The 21457-nt window shown below is 38.5% G+C and overlaps 1 long non-coding RNA gene across 1 annotated transcript in view; it reads left to right on the forward strand.

Moving 5' to 3' along the window:
• Positions 1 to 21457, forward strand: part of LOC125384690 — a 127180-nt gene that overhangs the window by 100600 nt on the left and 5123 nt on the right. Inside the window, exon 2 of the long non-coding RNA XR_007223364.1 lies at positions 892 to 993. This is a non-coding gene — a long non-coding RNA (uncharacterized LOC125384690). The remainder of the gene's footprint in view (positions 1 to 891; positions 994 to 21457) is intronic.

The raw sequence follows: 21457 nt of genomic DNA on the forward strand, positions 1-21457 counted from the left end.
TAGTTCGAATATACCAGGCACATCGAACTTGATACGATGGATTACGAAAAATAACAAATAATGACGCGCATAATATTATTCACGAATGCTATCAACGATGTTTCTTCACTACGTTTTTTCCTTTCCCGAACAGCTTCTATACCGATGTTTAAATTAATATAAATGACGTTCTACGCTTAATTACATTTATCATATTTATATCTTACGCTTACTCGTGCCACTGAGTGATTAAAGAAATTTATTTTGAAATAAAACAAGTTGAAGAAGTGGACGAATGGATTCGATGTTATTGACTCTTTCAACGTAATTAATTGATGCTTTTAAAAGAAACGAATAACATTAGTCCACCTTGAACTATAATTAATTAATTAATTAAATTAAATTAAATTAATTTATAACTAAGCAACGTGTACAACTAATGATATTTATATTTTTCAAATGTCCAAGAGCATGACAAAACAGATGTTCCATCTTCAAAATCAAATTAAACAAGTTGCTATTTCCATGGAAAATAAATCGACGATGCACTGAATTTTAAAATTATTTTTCTATAAAAATTGCCAATGTCTGATATCGTACCGTTTACTTACATTTACCTGCACAATATTTCACATACTTTACCTTACACGCAAACTACACTTTAACAAGTTACATCGTCGCTCTTCCGCTAGACTCAAACGTCTGAAATAGTTTGGAACGCAAGTTTCCAATACGTGGCCACACTTGACATTCCAAAACCTGTTTCACACTTCTCGTAATTACTATATTTACACGCAACGCTCCTATAAGTATACTCATAAATTCGTACTGTGTGCAATTAATTTTGATGTTAGATAACGTTAAGAATATTGCATCTAAGTAATTACTGCTATTTTTCTCTTTCCATTGCAGAGTGGCGAGACAAGAGGAAGAAGGAGAGATGGTTGGTCATTGATCGCGTGATCATGTTACCGAAAATTGAATGGCGATGAAGCGTGACAGCATTCGCGTGGGGTGAGTCAGGCCAATTTATAAATCATTAGGCAGGGTTATGCATCAAATTGAAATTGACCTATCTTAGGCCCCTGCCTTCATGCGCATTAAACGACCCAATAAGTCTAAAAAGAGATACGCGAAAGTCAACATATACCTGACACACGCCTTAGATGAAGTCGAGTCTCGTGTTTCCTTCGTCCGATTTTATGCACACGCCGCTGAAGGAGATTCCCTTTGATCGTTCTGGCAGATTAAAAAAAATCAGATTAAACAAATTATAGACAGATAGGTAGGTCAACAATGATTCTATTTCCTGTAATTTTTACAGCGATGTACGCGTTCGAAAATACCGTGACACGATGAGGTTGATATTTGAACAACAAAATTCGCGTTTGTCTGGCCTTGGAGCTGATTCATACTACGCATCAGAATGAGGCACGATGCATTACCAAAGCACGTTCCACGCTTTTGTATTTTAAATCCAAATCATAGCTAACGTACAACGGGAATCTTAATCCTGTTGCGTTCTTTGGATCGTTTTCGGGCAGATCGTGCTCTTTTATCGTTAGAAAATTTCATACATTTGGAGAAGACGCGAGAGAATATTTATTAACACGCATGATTTCTCGTTCTCATTTTATACAGCACCGCAACAGGATTAAAAATTCCATAGTTAAACGTAATACGATAAAATCGTCGAAAAATAAAGAAACGCTGAATGGTATTTTTTTTTTTTTAATATATCCGCGTTTATTTGTCATTTGTTAATCAAGTCGTACGTAAAATAAAATGTACTCCTCTGTAAAGCTGAATATTCGCTATAGCGTAAGACGTCACGGTTGACAGAGAACGTTCTGTTTTGGCGGGAGATTTCGTAGATTAGGTAGAAGCAGCGGCAGCCGTCTCGAGTGTAACGGTCGAAATGCATCGGGCTCATTGGAATTCACGTGCACGTAGTGGGATGCTTCCATCGAAGGCATCCTCTTTGGCTCGTTTGCAACGGGTCGTTACCCACGAGTACGCAACGGTCGCGTGATAGCTGTAAATCAAATTGCTCGAATTAAATCGCGTGCTTTAGTCGCGTGCTACATAGAATTGGCCAGTGAAACGTTCGTTTTAACACCTTGCTGCTCTTAAACATACACATTACGGTTTGTCTGTCCGCGTTTTTTCTTTTTTTTCTTTTTTACAATGTTCGCGTCGTTATTAGTCTTTCTCTAATTTGAGATTACTTGAATACAACGTAAGACTTGCGGTAGGTGTATCGTCGCCTCGGTAGATTTTAATTAACTTTGCTGTAAAACGGTACTCGTCGAGTGTTGAAAGTAAACTTAATCGGTGTACGATGAAATACGATCGAAAGAAATTAATTGATAGAAAAGACGAAGAATTATCAGCAAAGAATTATTATTCGATCGTTTGAAATAAATACAAATTAACAATTCCTCGCTGCAACTATCTAAGCATCGATTTAGAGTTGATAGAAATTCAAACACGTCGTATCGGGTTGGCAACTAAGTGATTGCGGGTTTTGTCAATACCACCTAATGACAAAACCCGCAATCACTTAGTTGCCAACCCGATACATTATCCAGTAAAAAATTCGTGTTTTCCCTTCTCATCGAGTAAATGATACCACGCTTATAAGCGATAATATATCTATACTAAGGTTATTATCTTAACGGTTATAGAAATTTATACGTAAAAGACACCGTTACACCAGATCAGCTGTTCTATACTCATTCATTAGCGTTTTTGTAACGATGCTTGCATTTTAATCGCGTATTTTTCTATAATGCAGTAACGCGTCTCTGCTGATTTTATATTAATCTCCGCTTTGTACTCGCTCTTCTTCTGATCTCACTTACCGTTAGAAAGCTCTAAAAATGCCACACATCCTCGCACACATTTTCTATCATAGTTCTATTAATTTTGATTTATTGTGAGATTATGGTATTATCGACGACCGGCTATTAACTCTTCTTTGTGAATCTGATTCCTTTGAAATAAATATCACATCGAACGGAATTACTTTGACGTGATTGAAGAGACGTCAATCTAGAAATTTCACTTCAAAAGGTTATTAGCACGTTTCATATATTATCTTCTTAGAAAGTTGCCAATGAATAGTCGCAGCCGTCTCAACAATCATCCTAATTATTTCCGCTAATTGCGAAGAACGAAAATCTGAACGGGTCTGAGAATTCTGAAATTCTACCTAATATATGTCTAATCTAAATTTGAACATATACGAAATATCCTATGCTTCTCGAACATATGCAAATCATATTGAACGTGTAAAATAAATAGTATCGACACGATGGAAGCTTCCTAAACGCGAGACAAATTTTTATCTAAATCTGCGTACTTGTCACGAATTTCTTTCTTGTTTATCAACTTTCTATGAAGATGTGCGTTTGCGTAAAAATTCGCAGCGCTATTAACCACATTTTAAACTTCAATTACATCGATCCACTCAAATTAATAAACTTAAATTCCCATTTGAAACGTATGTTCACATACGTATCGCAAAACGTGCGTAATTCTCCGTACGTTCAAAATTTAGTCATAGTACGTTACGTACGTACGTATGTATGTTCCATTAGATCGTGCAATTCATGGAATGAAAAAAAAAGAAAAATGACGAAGATTTGATTTCTAATCATAGTATCATTTACGTAAGCGTGCCGTTTGCACTTGCAAAATATTACGATGGTTGTAAAAGAATGTAAATCACACGGCTTATAACGATAGCTTGATGGCGATGAAAACACGGAAGATTGAAGGAGACAGGGGACGATACTTAAGATAACCATACAGTCATCATCTTCCCGTTACCGGCAATAAATCCTAAATGAAGAACAACGGATACGTAATTTCCAAGAGTCACGATGTCTCATGTGCTAACTTCTTGCCATCCAACGTGACTGCGCTTAAAGACATTTAACAAAAGGATAACAATCTGTAAGTTTAACGTTGTTCCTAGCAAAAGTTGAAGTATTTAGCAAAAACGTTTCAACGTTACACTCGTTTTTATTATTCACGATGTGCGTACACGTTTCCATCGTTCCAGTACGATATAATTCTTTTATTTTTATTTTATTTTAACGTCACTGTTCGCTGTTATTAATTTTATCGACAAGTCCCTCGGTGAAAATTTATGTCAATGTACGTAGAAGTGGTATTTTACTCTACGATTGATCAAATTATTTATGCAAGATCGAACAAAATTTTGAAGGAAGATGCTTCTTTATTCGCCGATTAAATTCGAAAACCCGAATTATGGCTTATTGTCTTCTCCTTTGTCTTCTCGTACCATTTTTATATTGCTGTCATTTCCAGCATTTTAATTATCACGATACGCCTCGAGCATCATTTTCAATCGATAGAATAACTCAGAGTACTTTTCCTTCCGGCGATTTTAATAAGCTTAAATAAATCACAATGTTTCTCCCCTATTTTCTCCCCCTTTCTTCGACATCCATACTTCTTTTTCGTTATGTAACCGCGAATGTTCCTAAAGACCGGCTGATGGCAATGTTTGTAAAACCCGGAAAAATCTGCTTGCTTATGGAGGTAGTTTGATCGTTCGCGAAACGTTGCCTCGAAACGCGTACCTTTGAAGAACCACAAAAGTTGTACAGGTAAAACGTATTTGCGAGAAAACCGAAGAGAAGTAGAACGAGACGATGATTGGATATTTCCATAGCATCTACAGGTATGTTTCAAACTCTGTTCCAAATACCGAGGTATCGGTCGAAAGGTGTTTTCGAGAAAAACTACCATTCAACTGAGCAAGCGTCGATTTCGCGTTTAAATAAAAAACAAAAAATAAAAATATTGGAAATATGAACCGTTGTACGTTCAGTGCCGATGGATACGCGGCTCTCCTACTTCGATACGCGCATAAATAAACGATTTCGCCGCTACACGACAGCGCAAGACTTGATTTAAAAAACGTAAATTGCAGATACGCCCTTTTGACTTAACACGACAAAGTAGCAAAACTCGTGGGATGACCCGGCATCTCGCCTACGTAATTTATTAAAAGTGAAAAACTGAGAAACCGGCCTAACAGCTCCGCTGTCGTCTCTCCTATACCTGCGTAAGCTGCTCGGGCAACTACGAAACAGGCAGCGCTCGCGGTGCACGAAAAGGAAGAGAAAGGCGAAGAGAGGAAGAAGAGGTTTCCGTGGTCGCGTGCCGTCGTGCTCCGCTGGGCCCAACGATCTCTCGCACATGACACATCGGAATAGGACATTACGAGAGACGGTGAGCGGGCTTCCTGGCGTCCCGTCGTCCCGACGTGCCGTCGCATCGCGGCCCAATCGTCGGTTGGTGCCACGCGACCGGCACGTGGCCCGCAATTGCGCCAGCCTGCCCCTCGCCTCGGTCACGCCCCGCTGATTCGCCTCGCTTCGCTTTTGCCCTTCGCTTTTGCCTTCGTACGCACACCGATCATTTCTAGCCGCGGTCTCTCTGCTAACCCCTTTGTTACCCTTTCGCGGATAACTGGACCCTGTTCGAATAATACGTCTGCTGGTTGTTATTTCGCGTCGTGAGCCGCACTTCTGCCACGAACGTCACGCTCGCGCTCCAGTCTTTCGTTTCAGGGAAATTACGCTGCCACGCGGACGCCGTTACGCGACACGGCCAACCTATCGTTACGTTATGGCCAGAGAACAGGTATCGCCTGAGGAATTGTATACGTGAAATCATGCATTTCGACCTTCTCATTTTCTTCGCTTCTCTATGGAGTTTCTTTCGGGGAAATTGGCTTCTCGCGTGCCTTCCAGAGAAGTTCGTTCGTTGGCGGTTCGCTTTCCTGCGTTTTTTAGTATTTTTAAAGAAGCCAGACGGTCGATATTATTGCCGATACTTGTTACTCGTCGGTGGTGTTCGAGGTTCTCGATATTAGCGCGCGTAAGAGACCCTCTAGACCGCCGGTTCTTAATCTCTCGTTTATCACGGATCTGCTTCAGGTAGTTTTTTTGTCGTAGTGGTTAAGACCAAGCTATTTCTGCCAAAACCGGTCAAAGCGACTGGTCCCTAAAAAAATAGGTAACGGAATATTTTTATATTTATCGGTTTGTTAGTTTCGTACAAAAGGAATTTCACGTTACGTGGTACACTTTTGGGATTATTCATTCGACTGGAATCAGTAAACAAAGCTTGGTTTATAAAATTGTACAACCAGCCATCTCGAATACTGTGCTAGTTCTAGTGTTGATTAATACGTATAATTAAAACACTCGTCGACAACCTTTTCGGAGAGAAGAAATTCGTTGTAAATAAATAAATAAACGTATCAACAATCGATATTTTATATTGTTGATGAAACGTCGAGAATCTTAGATATCGACAATAATATCGATCGCCTGAACGTTCCTCGGATGGTGGAATATGGAATGTATTAGGTTGTCCGAAAAGTTTCTTTCGTTTCTTTCTCAGAATGGAGAAAAAGTGTAAATAAGTAAATAAATGAGCGAAAAGACAACATTTTTTCGGTTTGTTTTCTTGGCAATTTTTTTCAAAGTAGAACGAGAACGAGGAAATCAGCTTCTCTAAACGTTCCCGTAGTTTTCACATTTAAATTGGGAACACATTGGATAACATGTAATTATTATTTAATAGAATGAATATTTTTCTAAATGATCATCGTTGAAAGTGCCACCTATTACAAGCGACGATAAATTTTAACATTAAGTTATGAAATGTACAACGGTGATTATATTTGTTTGTCCGAAAAGTTTCTTTCGTTTTGTAAGGAAATAATAGACGCACAATGTTTTTGGTTTTATATTAGTTTATTGCGGGGAAATGGCCATGAAGGGAAAAGACCAAGAAAGAGAAAGAAGGGATTAGAAGAGATGAGAAAGGGAGGGACGCAGATAGAAGCAAAAAAGGGTGACAGCAGACCAAATTACAGAAGAAAGAAGAAAGAGAGAAGCAGAAGAGAGGGGAAAAGGATAAGGGAATCCAAATATAACATACACTACGGTAATATAGCCAAAGAAAAATGACCAAAGTACCTAGAAGAGAGGATGAATTTAAAGGACAGAAGAATACTGGGAAGATTCAGATGTGGAAACGAGACCAAAGCAAGGCAATACTGGAAGGAAGAGAAATGGTGCAGACTATGTAAGAGGAAAGAAGAAGACCTGAGACATGTAATAAAAAATGTGAAATAACGAGAGGATCGAAGGACACAGGAAAAACGCTAAATGAGACTGGAGAAGGTTTAACAGAACTAAAAGCAATAATAGAGAAAAGAAGGGCAAACGACAGGAAGGATGCACAACAAGGGGACTAAAGCCCAAAGTTCCAATAGTTTTTAGTCATTAGAGGTTAATTTGTAGTTCCTAGTCTTAGTTTTTTGGTGATAGAATATGGTAATTAAGGGAGTGCAATAGAATAGAGTGGAAAAGAAGAGAGGTAGACATATAAGAAGAGAAACATAAGGGATGTAAAACCGAAAGTTCGTCCAAAATTGAAAGGCAAGGACTAAGGAATAATAAATAAAAAATAAATAAAATATTAGTTTATTGAATTATGCACGAACATAATAATAGAAATGGATCTAACCTAATTCAATAAAATAATATAAAACAAAAATTGTTGTTCATCTATTATCATCTTGTAGAACGAAAGAAACTTTTCGGACAAACTAATACAATGTACATTACATTGTACGTACATGTGTATTTTTCGTACTGAACCTTCTTCTTTCGTTGAAATTCCGAACGAAATACGTGATATATTTACTCGTACGTAACACCTGAAAATATACGAAAAATACACCGGAAAATACACAGCGCAAAAGCTAAAGTAAATTCTTTTCCAGAATAGCGCGAAGAAATTTGCATCGTTGGTGCTTCGTTTGAAGCGCCTCACGCACTATTCTCTCTCTAGCAATTTCAGAACTCATTGTGTATTATTATCACGTAAAAGAACTCGCAAAATGTTAGATATATATGCCGGGTTGTCATTGGAGTTAGGGGCGTATAACGAATCTTCACGTGAATTAGCCATCGTTGTTATGTACTATAGATGATATTTACCTATGCAAATGTGATTATTACAGAATAATCGAGACGTCGATGACGATGAATTTAGGTTCGATAACGAATCAACGGTCAACGGGATGACGCATGCGATTTGGTCCTCGATTCTGATGTGACCCAACGTACTTGTCCACAGTACAGTTAGAATTTTTCTGACTAAATCTCGGTCCAAGTGGAACTGTCCTTATATATTTATACTATAATTGCCCAATTTCTGTTTTTAAGGAAAGCTATATATATAATTACTCCATACTTGTATTAGGTACACGACCCTCCCGTAACCGTAGCTACGTTCAGCGACCTGCTATGTTACTTCGAGCCCAAGCCCACTGTCACAAATCTTGAGCACACATTATCGGATTATATGATAAACAATTACTTGTCAGTTTTATTACTTAAGTATAGCTATAATAAAAGGTCTGGACTAGAGTATTCCCAAGAGTATCAAGAATACCTTCCCGGACATCCCAAAAGGAAGGCCCCAATATATGTACATATTATTCATACAGACGTGTATACATTAATTGCTAAATACTAGCACGTTTGTTATTCGTAATTTATATTCTCAATGACACGGTTTATAGTTCTGAGGCAATTTAGGTTTTATCACGGTCGACCGAGTTCGAAAGAGAAAACTCGAATGACAGAAGGGAGGGTTAGCAGTCAAGTGTTTCATAGGGTGTACAAACCAAAGGGATGAAACTTTTCATGTTTGCAAGGGGGATCTTTGAACCTATACTCAGGTATAATTGATCCGATATGATACTTATTAGCTACCGTGTCTTGTTATGTACAACAAATGTAAGAGGAATACATATAGGTTGTCCGAAAAGTTTCTTTCGTTTTATAAGATGATAATAGACGAACAATTTCTGTTTTATATTATTTTGTCGAATTAGGTATGATCCATTTCGTTACATTTCTATTATTATGCATACGTGCATAATTCGATAAACTAATATAAAACCAAAAACATTGTGCGCCTATTATTTCCTTATAAGACGAAAGAAACTTTTCGGACAAGCCAATAGCTTTTTCGCTGTTACCTCGTTCATAGTTCTCTATGATTATAACTAAACGAAGCAATCGGCATTCATTTTCTAAGATGCCACGTATCTGTCTGATTTTATCTTATTCGTATTGAGGTTGATCGATAAAGGAAAGAGTGGATGAATTTGTAATAGAAAAAATATATTGACATAAATGTAGGTATAAGTACAGGTATAGTATATGCTGTTCCAGATCCTCATTTTTTTAGTGTTACGATACAACAGAATTGAATAGGGTGCACGTTCGTACATTTATGGTATAGGACATTACCCAAAAGCTTTTTTTTTTTTTATCTTTGTTTATTAATTCCAGGTTTTTTACATATTTTTTTACATCATTTTTTTTCCAGAATAAACGCTGAATTCTAATTGTAGGGTGGTACAGGCAAGAGTATCGATACGCGACGGTACGACGTAGCCATGCATTATTACATTCTTTTCTCTTTTTTTTTTTGAGATTATTAATGTTAAATAAAATAAAATTAAGCCGCTGTTGCGCTGTGCTTATGTACGATATTTTAATTTATGTCCTGAAAGCCTGGACGCAAAAACAGGACAGTTCGCTAGCCTATTAGGGAGGGGCTGGGAGGGGATGGACTGGGAGGGGTGGGGAGGGGTGTTCTGTGGGATTAGTATAATATTTGTTTATCTATTTACATATTTACATATTTACATATTTACACTTTTATTCGGTGAGCGTTGCCGTTCTGTGGCTCTTTATCTTGTTGTTTTTTGTTGTGGATTCCGTATCCACCAATATTTTTTTGTGTTTTTTCTGTGTTTGTCTTCTGTATCCTTTTGGGGGAGGGCCATGTTGTATCTCCACCTAGTGTCTGCCGTGCGGCCATCTAGGTTTTCCTCGTATTGAATAGATTTCATTCCTATTTTCCTTTGCATATGATAAATTATGGGTATGTTGTTTTGGTCTTGGAGATAGTTTCTTTCGTCTAGGATTACCCAAAAGCTAATCTTGGTAGGTAGCTGTAGCTGGAGGCTACAAGAAACAGCAATAGAAATCTATCTATAGCCTTTTTATTTCTAGACCTTGTAACACAACATAACATTTATATTCAAGGTAACAGTAATATGGACGTCTCCTTGCTTTGGATTTGTTTCACTAAATTCTATCCTCTTCGTAACAGTAGCCTCCAGGTCACAGGTTTACAAAAGAAAAGATGTAGAGTTTTTCTTGAAGTAATTATTTCAACAATTTGCTTCTGACTGTGCCGTTCTATTCCGTTCTATTGGACGTGCCGAAATAAAATTTCTACAGCAATTATTTATCTTCGAATTTGCAATTAAAATAAGAAGTACGTACAATATATTCCAATCTTTCGCTGCATAAAACACAATCACCGTTGGACGAGTCGAGTCTTACAATGAAACTAGAAGATATTCGTGAATTCGTGAGAAATTAAAAAGGAACGGAATATATTTTCGAAAGTAACAACGTCCCAGACGAATCACAAACATGTTATCTAATAAATACCGTGAAACTCTATTAATCTGACATACTGTTACTTCCTTGAACGAACGATCTAATCGATATCTAATCAATAAAATTCACCGATATAATTGCTCGACCCGTCGGTAGCCATCGTCCTGCGTGTACACAGCTCGTCGCTGATCGAATCAGCAAATCCGTGGTAGTCGAAGTTCGGTGCACGAACACGATACTTCACTTAGCCGAGCCATCTCGAGACAGATCTCCGTGATGATCGTGCTTTATGACAGCTGGTGACGCCGGCGTTACATCGTCGTTAAAATTACCTGACCGATTCGGAAGCCTCGTTGCTAAAAACTCACCAGTTACCTGCCGCCCGATACTGTAAACCTGTGACTCGCTGATATTGCGATTTTCGTGACAATTGTCGGATAAACGAGAACAAGGCGCGGGTGGCGAAGCAGGGGAAGGAACGGCAAAAAAAAACAAAAGAAAAAAAAGAAAGAAGAAAAGAAGGTGGCGAGAGAAGAAAACGGGTACCGTAGCCATAAATCGTCGTTTAAGCGGAACGCTAATGGACGTTTCCTGTCGAAGCTTGAGAAATCGTCGCGAACGTAGCCGCGAATATTCTTTCGACGACATTGTGCGAAGTGCCGCTCGACAAAGCCAGGATAAAGACTTGCATCATTACCTGGTTCGTGTAAGTACGGTACTTGGCTTTGGCTACACGCGACTCAACCCCGAGGAGATAACGCGTTTGTTCCGAGCGCTCAGAATGCGGCCTACTTTGAAGAAGCTTGTTTTAGTCTTACAGACTCTGGTACGCTTGTCGGTAGTGCGTTCTTTTAACGCGTTTACTGTCGGTCGAATTTTTCGTCGACTCCGACACGGAAGAATGTTAAAAAATGGTCGTTCTCGCAGCTACTCGAGGATGAAAAATTTATTTGCGGAATATTTGCGACCATCTCTCCAACAACCATAAATATCATTGACATTTATCCGAAATGTGATGGAGAAAGAAATGAATAGAGATATGAAAAAGCGATAATTTACTCGTGCGGCACGCCGAATTCTTCGTCTATTTTGGATACCGATACATCTACGAAATAATTTTGTAGAAATTCTATTGGTAGGTCGATCGAAGTTTGGAATCGAGCGAGTTGGATTTAGTTTTAGTTAGACTTTGGTGTGTTTGAAATATTACGATTATAAAAGTACGGATATTTTTCACGTAACGCTAGGTTTCAATTAATTAACAAAAGCACGCTGTTTGCATTTCTTTGTAACTAAGAGAAATGTGTTCATTCAAACGATCAATAATTAATTGAACGCTAGCCTTACCAGACCCGGTCGAATGACCGGTTTCAAAGTTTAATTTAAGATTGTACATTCACTGCTATTTCTTTCGTTCGTGTAACTCGATGTAAATTCTTGTATTAATAAAAATTGAGAAATTGATTAATCGGATAATATAAGAATTTACATAAAGTTAGACGAACGAAAGAAACAACATTGAATGTACAATTTTATATTAAATTTTGCAACATTTGACCAGGTCTGATAAGATTACTGTCAAAATATTACACATTAATATTACTTATGTTAGTCGTAAAAAGCATCATCCACTTTTTATCCGAGAAGCTTGCAGCTGTTACTTTCCTATAAACAAATTCTCGAGCGCAAAGGATTGATACTCCACAAACTAAAAACAGACTCGACCAGGAAACAACGAATAACGGTGCTTGCTTTTAAAAACTCTCATTGCCTTCCTTTTCTTCTATTTTTCTTTCTTTTTCTTTTGTACAGACTCCAATTTCTCCAATTCTCGAACCGTGGCAAAACGAAATTGCGTTATGGAGATACCGCACTGCACGAGGTTTTCCACAATTCACAAACCGTGTTTTTGTCATTAGGTGGCATTTGTAAAATCCACAATCACTTAGTTGCTAACCCAATACAACACGGTTTGAGAACTGTGGAAAACCTCGTGCACTTAGTTGCCAATCCAATAAAAATACAGGCTTACCATTAACATTAATTTGAACTTTAAATTCGTACTATACATTTTAAGTATAAACAAACATATCCGAATTACTTTACGAAGCGACGAGTATGCTTACTACTTTGTTCTACTCCAAAACATTCCTGGAAAAGAACAATTCACAACCTAAAGGTTTCGTCAATCCTGCGAACACAGCCGATCCTTTGGGTTCACCAAAGTCGAAAGGTATATCTATTCGGGACAGAGCATGGCACGGTCGTAAATTAACTGTATCGATGACGTGTCGGAAGATGTGTTCCACGTGGACGAAGGGATCGCCACATGGCACGAGTCTATGGGGCGGAGAATAAATGCGGTATCCCTGGTGTAGTGATAGGTTTGGGTGGTGGCATCGAGAGGCCGGTGTCATCTGTTGCATCGGTTACATCCTGACCATCAAAGCGTGACCGTGCTTGGTAACCGGCTACTATAAACGTAGCACAGGGGATCAATTACCTTCTAATTGGCCGGCAGAGCGCTGTCACTGTGAATCGATAGTTAAGAATTGTTTCATAACGAGCGACCTTGTCATCGACAAGCAATTTCTGGTTATATGGCTTTGATACGGCGCTTTCGAACGACAAGTAAAGAACAAAACAGCAATGTAAACGAATCGACAAGCATCGTTCTCTGCGTTTATTCGTGTTGTTCGTCACTTAGGCGAATTTTAAAGATACAATCGGTATAATTACCGCGACTCGTGATTACCAACGCGAACAGACTGGATTTTCAACATTTGTGGGAAACTGGAAAATAGGAAAATGCATACGAAGCGTATAATATGCAAAAGTGTACGAACTTTTCAAGTTGCAGAAGATAAATATTTATTGTAGTACGTAGCAGGTGAAGCAAATTTCTATTTCTGGTTCTCAGAGCCCAAAGTATATTAATTTTGCGTTAGGTTACACAGTTCGAACTTTAGACAAGAAGAAATAAAAGTTGCAAGAACCTTGTGGGAAAACTATAGGCTTAATGTAATTTTGACAGCCTTTTTACTGATTTTTACCATCTGGTTGAGTGGAAATTTAATACGGAAAATACGTGGAATGTCGTGTTTTACGAATTGGATTTAATAATAAAGCGAACTCGATCTGACTCCGAAGTCCAGATTTAGGTTCTGCTTCGTTGATCGCATTCGTGAACACATAAAAATGCATGAATATTATCACTGACCCTAAATGTGAATTTAGAAACGCAGCTCAAGATGTAAATCGCGTCATACGGCTATGCTGTCTTTACAACTCACAACGATTGAACTCGACGAGACGACTGCAAGGAATTAAACTATACCTTGCTTTAACTATAGACGTGATAATCGCTGAAACAAACATATCTGCCTGTTCACACTTGTCCCAAGCTTTTCGAAAAATCCTGATCATAGAATTTAGAAGGAACGGTTTCGACTTAATTTATGAGCTGTCACTCGAGTATCGTGTAATTGTTGTCCGCGTTTCTACGACAGAAACGAATCTCGTACGAGCTTCCAGATGCTTGATAGAACAAAAAATATCTGTTCGTTCGTGATCTGGTTGGATCCGTTGGATCTGTTCGAAACACTTGTTCGGCACACGAAGCTTATTCATCTTTCAGCCGTGATACCGAAACGATCGTCCACGAAATTTCGATGTCTACTGTGAATGCACCTACAGCTTTCGGGGTATTCATCGTGATCATCTGTTCGCCATATTTTGGACAGGGCGCGTGCCGTGTCGATAATACGATGGTACGTGTTCAACGACAAGAGGTAAAAAATTGCAGGCCGAAAAAATTGACATCGAGGTAACAATTTATACGGACAATGAAACATATGGTTCGACAGTCGAGCGAAATTGAGCAGCGCGCCGATGATTAAATAATAATTGGTGCATTTAATGAGGCAAATCTTCATCCGAGGAAGTGGTATTTATTTTTCTTTCGGAAGTAAATACGCCTATTAAAAGACTTTTGCATTAATACGAGCGGACATTACTCGAGAACCAATATTTAATTTACAAAAGTTATTAGCAATGTTACATACTTGGAGCAGCTATACAGCGTAGCTTAGCTGCGACACGACGTCTATTTGTCAAAATCTGCACGGAGTCTGGGGCTTCACTTTAAACATAAAGTTACACGTAAGACGTTCGTCTCTTTTTTATAAACCTCCTAAAAGTTCAAACTGCTATCAAGTTTGCGCTCTTTGGATTAAAAATTCTTACGACACGTGTAAATAACTGAAATACGTTTACCTGCAAATGCAACTATAACATCGTGATAGAAGACCTGTATCTCGATGCTCTACGATGAAATCATCATAGTTGGGTTCGCTGAAGATTCCATGATTTTGTCTTCGTAACATCGTACCACGCATAATATCTGAAACAAATGTGTGCGAAGTAATAATATATCGAAGTTTCGGTGGATCGTCAATGAAAAAATAATTTTCTCTTTTGTAAATGTTACTGTCGAAAGATTGGATTTGTTACATGCTCGGAGGCAGTTACACGTTGGAGATTTCGAGTTTCTTATTTTCGAGCAACTGACGCGTCGAAGAATCACAGTTACGTAAGAGCGAACGAGACGAAAAACGCGAACAAGAAGTCGATCGATGATAGAGAAAGGAAAGAGATACGAGTTTTGCATTGAAAGCGGGCGAACATTTGCGTTTCTGTCGACACGCGGTCCAGTCTAATTTTTTTCTAAAACTGTAATAACTACACGATGCATGGTTTCGCTCTTGCCGATGTCCTACCGTGAATTCGGTAATTTCGCCGCCAACCTTTTTTCTCCTGGCGTCTACTTCTGTCGCCGCATCACGACGCCTCTGCGGTTGCTCGAATACCTGCGTCGATATAATACAACTGGATATTACGAACTCTCGGGATCATCACCCTAATCGAAGCGTAATTTAGGCGACGCTTTCAGCAGTTTCAGCACACCGTGAGACACACCGCAGACTTTAGGAGGTCGACGATGGTTAGGCGTGGAAAGCTGCGGTGGCAAGAAACGAACGATCTCTCGTGTTGCTACGCGTTGCGCATGAAATGGACGAATTTCTTAATGAAACGTTCGATGTTTTCCATTTACTTGAACATTGCGATGATTTCGTCTGAGACTATGCGTCGCTACTTTGGTTCAGCGTAGCCCGAATGATTTCAAATTTACTTTTAGCGAATAAAAGTATTACGTTTGCATCTTTAGAACGTAAAAGAATGTACTTATAATGCCATCGATTACGCGTTAGAGAATACAATTGTTGCTTATAGCTATCTATAGTTGGCCTTAGTGTTGCAACAACCCTGGGTTCATCCTTCGTGACGTTGCAAGTACAAGGTTGAACTGCTTTCGCGAGTAGTGCCATATCTTGCGCTAAGTCGACCTTGTAACGTCGTTGAAATAATTCGCCAAGATTTCTTTGTAAATTTTGAAACGCCTCTGCCGCTAGAGTTTGCTTTCCTTGAGTCGTACCACTGTCAAAACGAAACAGCGATGCGTTGCATCAGGGTAAAAGCAACGAGCCACTCGTTTGTAAAATCGAGCAACTGCCCGAAACAAAAATTAGAAAAGATCGATGAAATTACGCGATAGAAATTACCCGGGTTCGAATCCCGGCGATTTTTCTTCCACGCATCAAAAATGGAAGAAAAACGACAATACCCCATCAGCGACATATACAGCCAGCAGCCCCAAAATTACTCCGGACAGGGCATCATCTCGGAAGTACGAAGCCAAGTGGTTCAGAGCCTAAAGTTTTTAAGAAATCTCAAAATGCGAAGTTATTTAGCTTAACCTCCTTTAGTTAACCTTAATTAATTAAAAAGACCGGTGGTCGTTTCGTAATTGCTTCCCGCCCTATTCGAACATTTGTCAACAGAAATTAATTACAGAGTGCTTCAAAAGAAATCTATCTATTATTAGTACATCGCAGCGAATTATTCAAATTCTTGCATTTTCAAGCATTCAAACGTCGAATACTTTCCTCGCTCAAAACCATCGTAATTCCGTTAAACGATAAGATATTTTTAATACACTTTTAATATCGTCGTTTCTATGTATTACGCTTCTAGAATTTTAACGATCGTCCTCATTTATTACCTTTGCGATATTCAGTCTCAGTGAAAGGTACGGCGAATTCTGCAGTTATCGTTATTGTTGCGCCTAGCGGTAGGCTAACAAGTATATCAGTCTTCTTTGCAGTACATAGGTGTCGCAGAAAGTGCAACTGGTTTCTCACTAGTGGTCGCATTGTGTACGAGTTTCTATATAATAACGATTTCCAACGTTATACGTTGGTGGGGTCCGAGGCGTCGACATCTACATCGAACGACTTTCTCAATGAAGCACCTCTTTCCTCTATCTTCCTTTAGTCGTCAACGGTGTTTTGCGACACTGGTTGACCGTCTTATCGCGTTTTTTCACCTGGTGTGTGGAATGATAGGTTTCGAATGGCAGTGACCATTGGCCTCTCTTCTCTTCATTATTTCGCACTGATGTTCTTCAAAAAACGTCCGAGATTGGGTTGGAGTGTGTGTGTGATGACTTTAATTCAACTGATTTGATACTTGCGCATGTGTGCGTCACCACGCGTTATCAAACTTTGAACGAGAAGAGAAAATCCGTGTGTATAACCGGACTTTACTATACTACTCTACCATATATGTGTTGATGTTTTCAACACATGTTTGAGGTGTTTTTCTCTCTTCTCCTTTCTCACTCTTTCCAACGAAAGTTTAGTTTATTGTCGATGGACGACGCGACGTTTGACCTCATCTTTTTGACAGTTTTCTTCGTTCTTCAACTTGTTTTTAACACCATCCTATTTTTATTTAAATTGCTGTCTCGTTGCTTATAGCGTAACTATAAGTTAAAGGTAAGAAAGAATTCTTTCAGTTTCTGTAATTTGTTTAATATCCATGATGAAAACAAACTTAAAACAGCTTTATTTCCTGATTATGTTATAATTATAGCGCAAATGTAATATAATTTCTGCAAATATAATTTACAAATATAACTGAAGATATGTCACTTGGACAAAAGATTCTTAGTGAATAGACTAAAATATAAGTTAAACCGAAGGATACTTAGGCAGGTTCGTTCCATAAACGAATTGAAATCTCCATCTACCTATTTAGTATACAATAAAATTTATCTTTGAATTGTTATACAACTTTCGGTAATTTACTCTCTCAGATTGTTTTGAGTTTCTCTACAAAACGATACGAACAGAACACCGTGCCATTTTCAGAAATCGTTTCGATTCCTCCCTCGATTCTTTCCGCTCCCCCGATTCCAGGAAAGTCTACGTTATACTGGACAATGGATTCCGAAAAAAAAAAAAAACTAAGAAACACGGCGCCATGGGAGTACTCGAGACGAATTTCGACCGTGTTATTTCTCTGAAGCCAGGTCAGACTAAGTTTTTCCAACACAAACCCCAATAGGTTCCAATTTCTTACGAGTTAGGTCAACGAGAGTTTTCATCACGAAAAGGGTTAACGAGTTTTGCGGTCGAAAAGTGAGAGAGAAAGAGAGCGGTGGCAAAATCTTTCGACACGGAGTCAGGTGGCTGGGGTCGTAATTCCATAGAGGGTGCTGGCTTTGACACCATAAGGGTAGCGAGGTGTCACAAAATTCTCGGTCTCGCAAACCTGGAACGAATCGTTCTTCCTTTAGGATGTCGTGCATCTAGGACCGTGGCTACGGTTCGTTATCAAACAACACGTCACAATAATTAGGGTGTAATTTCTGCGGAAAGAATCATCGGTCGCGTGCTAATTTAACTCTGAAACCGCCCTTTCGTTACTGTTTCCCCTCTATGACCAAATTGCTGTCCAACTATTTCAACGTTGTAATTTACACTTCTGTCCAAAGATTGCCGGTACATTGAGATTTGGAAAGGAGGCAACGACATCCCCGCATATAATAAACATTCTTAATAATATCTTGTTGTAGTCTTTAAACATTTGAAACAACGACGAACTGAAAAGTTCAAATTGCAATATTTACGAGAAGCTTTGTTACGTCGCGTCCGTTTGACGTCGTTCATTTTCTGATCGTTAAAGGTCCACTCACCGTCATACAAACCCTTAACACTATGTTTACGGGACCCGTTAATTTGACGGATTTCGAACTTTGAAATGAAATATCTAAAAAACCATAGCTCCAATTTTAACCATTTTACATCGTAAATTAATCATTTCAATTAAAGAATTTATACACAAAATTATTTTTTCCTAGGCTTTCTAATTTTTGAAATCTCTATGTAGTATACCTATCTCTACAGGACCCGCCAAATGGACGGCTTAACTGATTTCATAAACAATCCGTTTTTCAAAGGTAGTGTGCAAAAGTTTCAATTATCGTAGATATTTCCCATTATTGTCCGCCCGTAAACCTAGTGTTAATAAATCTAAGGAACCATCATAAACAGAATCTTTTTAACGAGATTGCAAGGATATTCGATTTATGAGTTGTGCTTAGAATAGTCCTTAGATTTATTATTCTTATCTAACGGGAAGAGCTTAGGTTTTCCCATCAACAATAACAGGTATAAACCACGTAGGTAGAAGGCTTGCCCCTCCTATTTTCATTCATTAACGTGGGTCATAACCAATGGGCATCGCTATCTCCACTTTTCCAACGAAAAGTATTAACCAATTAGATAAGAGAATAATTCGATTACTTGGAATAATATTTTCCATATTCTTACAGCGAATTTTACGCAGACCAAAAACTACAATCGGATTACGCGCCAAAGAGTCAACAACGAGAGAAGTGCGAAAATTGCTGTTTCGTGCCGCCGAATAAACCTGCGTGAAAGATCGTAAGCGGCACGAATTTTACCTGAAATAGCAATTTCGAAAAGTCGACCACTTTTGGTCACGCCCAAACTCCACCTCTCAGCTCGGTCAAATTCGTCTCGTGAATTCTCTGCTCTGTTCTTTTCCCACGTACTCCATTAAACCAAACACACGTTTCAGTTGTCAGACGGACGTCGTTTCAGCGTTCAGCTTGCAACTGAAACGTGTTGTCTTTTTCAGAAATTTCACGATTGTACTCTTTTGTCACTCTTCGTCCGCATCGCTAATTCGATTACACGCAACGTCCAGGCGTACGTCTGTTTGACAGCGAGTCGAATTTCCACGAAATCTTCATCGACAGAAAAAAGGATACGCACGCGTGTTTCTTCGCTCTTACACTTTCACGCTTTTATATCGAAGATCTTGTGAAAATACGATACCTCTGCTCATACTGATTCGCCTTTTGTTCGATCTCCTTTTTATCATCATCATTATCGACATTGATCCCATGTAGAAGTTGATACATACGCGTGTTGCCCATACGATTATTCTTATTTGTTCGATTCGCATAATTCCGAGGGAAGGTGATAAATAAAATCGCGAATAAATATAATTTATTTCCAACTTTCTTTTCAATTATGTGCAATCGTATCAACGACTGTAATAAGCGACCAGCAATTCATTCCAGCTTATTAGATCGAGCTTTACGACTTTTGAGAATATCGGTTTAAGTAAATAGTTTTAACAGTTGCAATTTTGATTTAATTGAACGATCGATTTTCCAAGATTGATTAAAATGTTTCTAATTATTTCTTACACGTAAGTTTATATGCTTTTACTGGTTGCAATTTTTGAGAAAGTCGAAAATACACGAGCAGGATGATGTACGTATTTGGTGAGACGATCGCAGTTTCTATCTATACAGGTAAATGATTAAAAATTTCAATGTGAAATCGACGTAATAATCGCTCGTAAAAGATCACTCGTTAATCGATCCGGAATCATGAAAAAGTGGAAGATGAATCAAGTCAATCGTAGCGGCACATGAGCTAGAAAACAATACAAATCATGTTGTTATTTTGCCTTGAAGTATCAATATCGTTAGGAAACACGTAATGTAATAATAAATAAACTCCGGGCAAAACAAAACGATCGATCAGTTATCAACGAGTTTATTTTGCAACTTGTACACTGCCTTAACAAATCCGTCTTTGCTAACAGTAACTGTATTAATTTATTTAACATTTTAAATACACTTGACGATTTCAACAACGAGCAATCTCGTCTGCAAGTCCTCTACAAAATTATATCAGAGTGAATCGTGCACTTGCTACGAATAAATAATTTTTCTCAATTTATTTCTACTCGGCCAACATTTTAGTTCTGAATTTTACTCCATTCCATGTATTTAACCTACAGTCAAAGATGAAATACACAAGTCCAGAAGCAGATATAACACAAGAGTCAACAACCACCACAAGCCATTAGTCGCCCAACTACTGGACGCGACGGACCAGATCCGCAGACTAAAAAGAAAATACCCTCTAGATTAAATCCTTAGTTTCTACTAGAACCAACAATATAAAACTATTATAATCCATGTCATTGTATCGCGCGAAATCAAGTTACTGAAAATTCTCAACGAGAATTGATTGTAAATATTCTAATAAATAAAAAAAAAAAAAAAAATTCCATGTATTTCCAGGAATCTCGTCATCTCATTTTAGCCTTCGCGAAGTATGTCTTGTATGCCATTCGCGAGAATGAGTCGTAGCACGTACCCATCCGAGTAATTAATGATCTCTAATCATCGAGCATCTGAGATTGGAAGGAATCCCTATTTATTACAGAAAGGTGGATCTTCGTTTGGAGAAGAAGAGAAACGAGAGAATCCATGCAAAACCGCTAACGAGCTCTATTGTGAGGCACGTGCCGCTGTCCGCCCACGCACCTCCAAACAGACATTTTTTTCTTTCGACAATCTGCCACATGGAAAAGGATTGCCGATCACTGTCATCCTTTTCTTTCCGTTCCATCGCCAACCAATGTTCCTTTTTAATTTCTTACGAACGAAATTCCAAGACTTCGACGGGGCAACCTGCTTA

Source organism: Bombus terrestris, chromosome 3 (assembly GCF_910591885.1).
Source record: "Bombus terrestris chromosome 3, iyBomTerr1.2, whole genome shotgun sequence".
Lineage (NCBI taxonomy): Eukaryota > Metazoa > Arthropoda > Insecta > Hymenoptera > Apidae > Bombus > Bombus terrestris.